Raw genomic sequence first — 8,559 nt, forward strand, 5'->3', positions numbered from 1 at the left:
AGGATGAACTGCATGTATAGAAAAATGATACTGATAATATTCATATGAACCATCTCAGTTAATAGAGCAGGTAGAGGGAGCTTTTATAGTTGAAGCACAGGAGAAAGCTGAATTCGAAGATAAAATATGGTGTAAAAATGGAGTCAATAAGAAAAAAAGGGAAATGGAATGGGAGAAAGAAAAAGGAGAGGGGGAATAGTCCAAGATATTTCACATAATAAGATTTTTTTTTATTACAATGAGCTATTGCAATGATATGGAAGGGGGGAGGCAAGGGGGAATGAGGGAACCTTTGCTCTCATCAGAGATGGCTAGGAGAGGAAATAGCAAATATACTGAATGGGGTATAGACATCTGGAGTAAGAAGGAGGGGGGAGCAGGGGGAAGGGGTGGGGATGTGAATAAAGGAAGAGAGGATGGACCATGGGGGGGAGAGTGGTCAGATATAACACATTTTCTTTTTTACTTTTTGCAAGGGGCTGGGATTGGATGGCCTGCCCAGGACCATAGGGCCAGGTGGATTCTGGGCCTAAGGGTTGGTATGGGGGCTCAGGGCTTCTTGGCCCCAGGACCAGGGATCTGTCTGCTGCACCACTCAGCTACCCTACAGCAGAGTCAGAGTGAAAGGAGAGAGAAAATATAGCACATGGTAGTGGAGAAATAAGAAAGGAGGGAGTTGCGATCAGCAATGGCAACATTGGAAAATATGGAAGTAACTTTTGTGATGGACTTATCATAAAGAATGTGATCCACCCATGACAGAGTTGTTGGTGTTAGAACAAAGACTGAAGCACAAGAATAAAAAATTACAAGAATAAAAAGCTTGGCCCAGGTCCCCCTCCAGGTAGACTCACTCTCTGAAGTCTGAGCCCAGTCCCTCCTTATGGCAGTTTTCCTTTCTTTTCCTCAGGCAGTCTCACCTAGACCTTTCCTATTTAGCCTGTCCTTAAGTAATTTACTGTCTCTCCAGAAAAAGTTTAATCTGTGAACTACTTGGGTTTTGCAGACTTGTGAAATAAAAAATTTGAGCTTTTCCACCTCCAAGGTCAGTGGTGAGTTTTTCACTTGCTAGAGTCCATTTCCTAGATATCATATTGGCGACCCACAAGGGAACATGAATCTCCCTGGACTCGCTTGGATTTCTAGAAGGTGAGGGGACCCCCTTAACCATGACCATCTCTACCAGATCAGACCAAATTAAACTTATGGACCAGTCTTCTCACATTACCACCCCTCCTGCTCCCCAAGGACCTCTGCGGGAGAGCCATGAATTGGTGTTGGTTTGTTGGGGTGACATAGCACTGCAAGGGGGATGCCTTTTGGGTGGTTACCCAAATTTACCAGTTTTATGTTTCTAAATTTGTGTAGTTCTAATCCAAATCTGAGAACCCCATGATATAATTAACTCAACTAGCAGGTCTTTGCTTTGACTTTGTGAATATCCAAAGGAGAATAGGAGAGAGACAATACCGAAACAGTGGCAAGAATAGGTTATCCTCAGGAAAACATTGAATTGTAAGTGAAGCCATCAGAAATATCAGGTTATTTGATTGGACAGTGCCAAATGAGGTCAAATGCAACATGTCTAACAGTCTTGCAAAAATTGCTTTCTTTTCCAACCAGGTCTTTTTTTTTTTAGGTTTTTTGCAAGGCAATGGGGTTAAGTGACCTGCCCAAAGTCACATAGCTAGGTAATTATTAAGTGTCTGAGGCCAGACTTGAGCTCAGGTACTCCTGACTCTAGTGCTAATGCTCTATCCACTGTGCTGCCCAGCTGCCCCCCAACTAAGTGTTAATATTAGCCCCCTAGTTGATGTACCAACAGTAATAAATTAAGGTGTGTGTGTATATAATAGACTTGGTCAAGGTGCCATAGGCATTGGTAATAGTAAAGGTTCCTAGGGGAAAAGATCAACTTGGTTTTCAAAATATTGAGTTTTCAGGAACTGGTAGGAGATCAAGTGAAGAGATACTAATGGCAATTGAAGAGCTGCTTAGAATGGAAACTGACTAGAGAGACGTTTGGGGATTCATCTACATAGCTGTGAGAGGTGACATTAGGAGAATGAATTATATTGTCAAGAAAGTAGTATAAAGACCCTTGAAGAACACCTCTCATTTAGAGGATGAGTTGATGAAGGGGAGAGAGTGGTTAAGAAAGAAGAAGCAGTACCAAGAGAATAGTATCTCTAAAACCAATGGAAAAGAAAGCGTAAATAAGTAGAAAAGAAAGTTAGAAAGAGAGAATAGTCAGTTCCATTTGAAATAGCAAGAAAGTCAAAGAGGTGCTGTCAAAAGTGAACAAGTTTTAAACATATTTTCTGTAATAAATGACTAGAAATCCCCCTATTTCAGAAAATCTCCTTTATGATCAGATCAGAGAGCAGAGAGGTAAAATGCCTTTCACTTAGAAACCTAATCAAGTCAAGTAACTATCAAGAAAAGGTGCTTAGAGATGACTCGTTTAAATGTAAAATAGAAATTTCTTCCCCCTTCTCTCCCCCCTCATCCCTTCCTGGGTCCCTTCTGCCTCTAAAGACCCTTTTCCTGTCCCATCCTTTCTTGGAAGTCATACCCTTTTTAGATAGGACAACCAAAAGTGACATTCCAGATCACACCTCCTGTTGGAGGAAAGAACAGCCACCCATCAATGGGGGTTCTAGGCCTCTGACTAGTTTTCCACCCCCCATCCCCCTTGATAGCTAAAGGCTGTAACTTAGAGAAATATCAATAAATCTGTTGGTTCATCTAATTCTGTTTTGCTCTTTCTTAAGTCCAAAACCTTTGGTATCATTTGTATCTGATTAAAACAAACTCAGGTAAGGTTAGCATATTTTTTCCAAAGGACCAAAATTCTATAAGGACCTCTCCTTATTTGGGAAATTTCCCTCTTTTACAATGCCTGAATGGAAAAAATCATCTAATTTTATTATTAAACACTCATTGTGTATGACCAGAAAAGACATTGTTCAATGTTGGAAGGGATGTAGGAAATCTGGGACACTAATAAATTGTGGTGAAGCTGATCCAAACTTTCTGGAGAATAATTTGAATTATGCCCAAAGGGCAATAAAAATGTGCATACCCTTTGATCCAGCAATACCACTACTGGGTCTATACCCTGAAGAGATCATGAAAAAGGGTAAAAGCATCACTTGTACAAAAATATTCATAATAGCGCTGTTTGTGGTAGCAGAGAACTGGAAATTGAGGGGATATCCATCAATTGGGGAATGACTGAACAAATTGTGGTATATGTATGTTATGAAACACTATTGTTCTATTAGAACCCAGGAGGGATGAGAATTCAGAGAAGCCTGGAAAGACTTGTCTGAACTGATGCTAAGTGAGATGAGCAGAACCAGAAGAACACTGTACACCGTAACAACAACATGGGGGTGATCAATCTTAATGAACTGGCTCAATGCAATAATCAGGGAGAATTTCAGGGCACCTGAGAAGAAGAAGAATACCATCTGAATCCAGAGAAATAATTATGGACATTAAACAAAGACCAAAGTCTATTACTTTCAATTTTTTTTAAAAAAGTGTCTTATGTACTGCATAATTTTTCTATTTCTAATATTTTCTCCTCAAAGAGAAAATTTCTCTCTCAACACATTCAGTTTCAATCATTGTATAGCATGGAAACAATGTAAAGATTATCAGACAGCCTTCTGGCGGGGTGAGGGGAGGGAAAGGGGGAATTGTAAAATTCAAAATGTTACAAAAATGATAGGTAGAAATTACTATTGTATATAATTGGAAAACACAAAATATTAATTAAAAAATAAAAATTTAAAAAAGAGCTCATTGTGGATTATGACAATTCCAGGGTTCCACTTCCCACCATGAGATTGGCAAAGACAGGCAGATTAATACAGTCTTGGTGGAACTGTGAATTGATTCAACCATTCTGGAAATCAATCTACAACTATACCTATACATTACAAATTGTACCTATTCTCTTTGATCCACTATTTCTTGGCACACTCTGGCCATGTTGCTATTACCTCCAACTTCTTTCTTGGTAAACTGAACTCTTCCCTGAATTTATCAGCTCTGATAGGTCAACTTTTGTCTTATCAAAGCCTATTCTGCCACAATATTTCCTAGGCCTCTCCCTGACATGTTGTTGCTGGCATACCCTTTACCACCCCTTGTGAAAAATCTGAATTACAGAACTGTATGCTAGCTCACTTTGAGATTATGGAAGGAAAGTCCTTGGAATTTTTCTGCCAGCTAACTTGGGTTACGTTCTAGATGTCACAAGGTTGACATGTTGTTGCCTCCCATTAGAAGTCAACTCTTTGAGGACAGAAATTTTCTTGCTTTCTTGCATTTCTATCCCTAGCTCTTAGCTTGACATGCAGTGAATGTTTTTTTTAGGTTTTTGCAAGGCAAATGGGGTTAAGTGGCTTGCCCAAGGCCACACAGCTAGGTAATTATTAAGTGTCTGAGACTGGATTTGAACCCAGGTACTCCTGACTCCAGGGCTGGTGCTTTATCCACTATGCCACCTAGCCAACCCGATGTTCAGTAAATATTTAAGAAATGCATTATTAATCCATCTGAGTCTGTTTAAATCTTTCTATTAATTTTCACAGTGATTTTCTTATATCTATCATTATTTTCTATGTGGGAATGAAGACAAGCTCTAGATTTGATTTGAATTGTTATGCATTAGGTACACCTTCCATTTCCTCTTTTTAGAGGAAATTCAAAATGATCAGCTTTTCAGAGTAACTTGGTAAGATGATTGTTTCACATCCTATGGATGTTAGAAATGGCGAGTCTTACTTCATCTACTTCTGCCACTGTGAAGTTCAGTTTCCTTTAACAAGGAACTTGGGCTGAATGACAGTTGCCAGAGAGGTGCAAGTTGTCAGTTCTGTGACATCGAGAACGTAACGCAAGTTAACGGGCAGAGACATTCCAAGGACTTTCCTTCCAAGTATTTAAACAAACTAAGCTGGCATACTTTTAAGTAATTCAGATTTTACACAAAATCAGACCACTCTCAAGGCAGGGAGATGTTTTTTGAAGGGGAACCCTATCCCAATTCCCACTGCCACCTCTTTCCTCTCCCAATTTAAAAAAGAAAGAAAGAAAGAAAGAAAGAAAGAAAGAAAGAAAGAAAGAAAGAAAGAAAGAAAGAAATTTAGCCTTTCAAGGAATACAAATTTCCTCATTAGCGACAGCTGAAAATGAATGTTTGGTGAGTAATATGATCCATCATAGTCCTCTGGATTTATTGTTGATAATTTTATGAATCAGAGTTCTTAAGCCTTTGTAAAACTGATAAATTATTATAAAATTTATATATTATATAAGTTTGTTGGTTCTATTCACTTCAGTCTGTACCATCTGCAGTAGCTGACATTGGTAGAATCAATTATGTTGTCAAGAGGGTTAGTATACAGACCCTTGAGGAATACCTCTCATTTAAAGGATGAGCTGATTAAGAGGAGAGTGAAGTTTAATCTGTAAACTGCTTGGGCACAATCTTTTTCTGATTGAGGCTAATTAGCAGTCTTGCAAATATCGCTTTCTTTTCCAACCAAGTCTTAATATTAGCCTCCTAGTTGACTGTACTAAAAGTAAAAAATTAAGGTGTGTATATAATAGACTTAGAGTTTAGGAACATTCCATTTCATTCATATTCCCAATATTCCATTGCATTCCTATCCCTAAATGATGGGCACCCCCTTATGTTTTAATTTTTTTCTTAGTTTCTAGTTCATTGCTACAAAAAAAAAAATCTGTTAAAAATATTTTTTTTATTTGAGTTCTATTCTTTTTTTTTATCTCTTTGGAGGTATGCAGTTTAGTGACTTTGGTGGACATAGCTCCAAATTGTTAAGTTTTGTAATCAAAAGTGTCCATTTTATTTTGTAATTATTTTCTCCATTATTTAGTTGGTAATGAATTCTTCCCCTGTCCACAGTGGGAAAGGGCAGCTAGAGGGTTCTGTGGATAAAGTGTCAAACCTGGAATCAGGAAGACCTGAGTTTAAATTCAGCCTGAGACACTTAGCAGTTGCATGAGCCTGGAAGTCATTTAACCTATGTTTGTTTCTGTTTCTTTATCTGGTAAGAGGGGGATAATAAGGCCTCCCATCTCCCAGGGTTGTTGTAAAGGTCCAATAATATAATAACTGTACAGTTCTTGACCTGGTACTGGCAAATAGCCAGTTCTAGATAAATCTGATCTCTTATTACACTTGTTCCTTGCTTCACTACTTCCCAGTCTCATCCATTGCTTGGATCTTCCCTCTATGATTATCTCCAATTTACCCTGTGAAAATCTTGATTGAACATTATCATTGACATATTGTCTCCCCAATAAAAGGAGAGCTCCTTGAGAGCCAAGACTGTTTCTGTCTTTCCTTCTCTCCTCAGGGGGAGGGGAGGGGAGGGGAGGGGAGGAGAGGGGAGGGGAGGAGGGGAGAGGAGAGTTCTTGTGAAGATAAGATGAAATTATATATACATATATATATATATATATATGTACTTGTATAAAGTGCTTTGCAACCCTTAAAAGTCTACCTAATGTTATTATTATTATTATTAGTAGTAGTAGTAGTAGTAGTAGTAGTAGTAGTAGTATTAAAAAGGCTTAGGGAGTCAGAGGACAGATTAACATCTACCTCTGATCTGCAAAATTCCAAATAAACTCTAAATCCAAATTATCAGTATGGACACTGCTGATGTGTCCTCTGAGCTAGATGGTTCGGTGAATAGAGACTGGGCCTAGAGCCTGGAGGACCTGAATTCAAATCCAGCCTCAGACACTTGACATTAGTGGTGTGATCCTGGGCAAGTCATTTAATCTCTTCTTGCTTTAATTCACTGGAAAAGGAAACGGCAAACCACTCCAGTATCTTTGCCAAGAAAACCCCAAATGAAAAAAATACATATATTATATATATACTTTGCATATATATATATATATATATGTATATATATACTAAAAATAAATATATAATAAAAGTAACAAGGAGGTAAGACACAAAAGTTATTTTTTAACCACCCCATAGCCCCAGAATAGCAACTTCCACTACCATTAACAAAATCCTTTTTTTTAATTTCCAGATTGCAAATATTATACAAATTTTAATAGTTTAAATCATATATCAGGTCCAAATGAAAACTTGCATTAAAGGAGATCACAGGTTGTTATATGTTTTATCCTTCTCCTTTGGCTATAACCAATATTTTATCTTCCTTGTTTTAAACCTTATTATTTTTGCTGAATGTTGCTGTTAAATTTAATTCTGTGTTGATCATTCACTTGTGCACAGGCCAATAGGAAACTCTCCCTGCTAAGTGAGGCTTTTAATCTGTCACCAATTACTACAGGATAAGCAATTTTATTTTCTGGAAAATTCCAGGCAACCACACTGCATGGTGGGTGGGGAGCAAGGGAGAGAAGGGGGAAGACAGCTCAGTTCTCTTTTTGAAATTAGTCGTTATGAGAAACTCTTCTGCCAAAAGTTTCCCTGAAGGAGAACATTTAACGTGACTTAGCCTACATTGCCCTGCCATCTTCACTTTCCTACAAAGTGAGAAAATGTTACTGGGGTCTAAGACAAAGGGCACAATCATTTCGGGTTCCTAGGCTTTTTTATTTCATTCTCTTTTCAAGGAAGCGACTCAGATTCATTCCAGAGATGTCTTGGGATGGTGGCAGGACCTATTTTCAGTTCTGTTCCTTGGGATCTCCAGAAACTGGGCTTGAAGCTATTGGTTGGAGAAGGCAGTGATATTCAGGTCCCAGGTTATCTCACTAAGCTTTGTAATAATGAGTGCAAGGCCAAATATCCTTCTATGTCTGAGATGTCAGCACTGACTGAAGGCCAACATGAGTGAGCTTGGTGTGGGTAGTGATGGAGTACCTCTGGGAAGGATGAAGGAAGTCGAGGGATCTTTTGAGACTTCCTGACACTTGGTGACCTCAGATGATGGGAGGCTTTGGCAGAGGGATGATCCCTTCACAACTGTGTGTCCTTCCACAACTCTACTGAGGGAGTTAGCCCCTGGGTTGGGTTTCTTTCTGAAGGCAGAACTGCCTTGACAACATTTGAAAATAAATCCTTCCTTTACCCCTTTGTTAGATTTACCTCCCAGGATATCACACAGAGGGGTCAGAAGCCCATGGACCTAGTTTCCAAAGATATCAAATCCAACCCCATCATTTTACAGGGGAAGAAACTGAGGCCCAGGGAGGTTCTAGTCACCCAGACAAGGGGATGATCTTCTGAACGATTTCTCCCTTTGCTTCAGGATAAATTCACCTCATGTAGAACATGTTATCATTTATATACATTTTTAAAAAAGTAACAGTGGATTGATATATGGCAACACATACTGATGTGATTTTCTGATTTTCTAGATTCTTTTGGCAACCCATTTGCTGTGCAGATACTGGGGGGAATAGAAAGATTTGCCTAAAACCTATCAGTTGAGAGATTAAAAATTGGAGTGCAAAACAGGACTTCTCTTTTCTCTGATCACCGCCTCTTAGAACCTTAGGTAGGTAGGCTCAAAATGTGGGAAA

General features: G+C 38.8%; 1 long non-coding RNA gene across 3 annotated transcripts in view; it reads right to left on the reverse strand.

Annotated features, from left to right (window-relative positions):
- LOC141517482 (uncharacterized) overlaps positions 1-8,559 on the reverse strand; it is a 72,128-nt gene that overhangs the window by 59,523 nt on the left and 4,046 nt on the right. The gene's annotated exons all lie outside the window — the stretch shown is intronic.

This window comes from Macrotis lagotis, chromosome 3, assembly GCF_037893015.1.
Source record: "Macrotis lagotis isolate mMagLag1 chromosome 3, bilby.v1.9.chrom.fasta, whole genome shotgun sequence".
NCBI classification, from domain to species: Eukaryota; Metazoa; Chordata; class Mammalia; order Peramelemorphia; family Peramelidae; genus Macrotis; species Macrotis lagotis.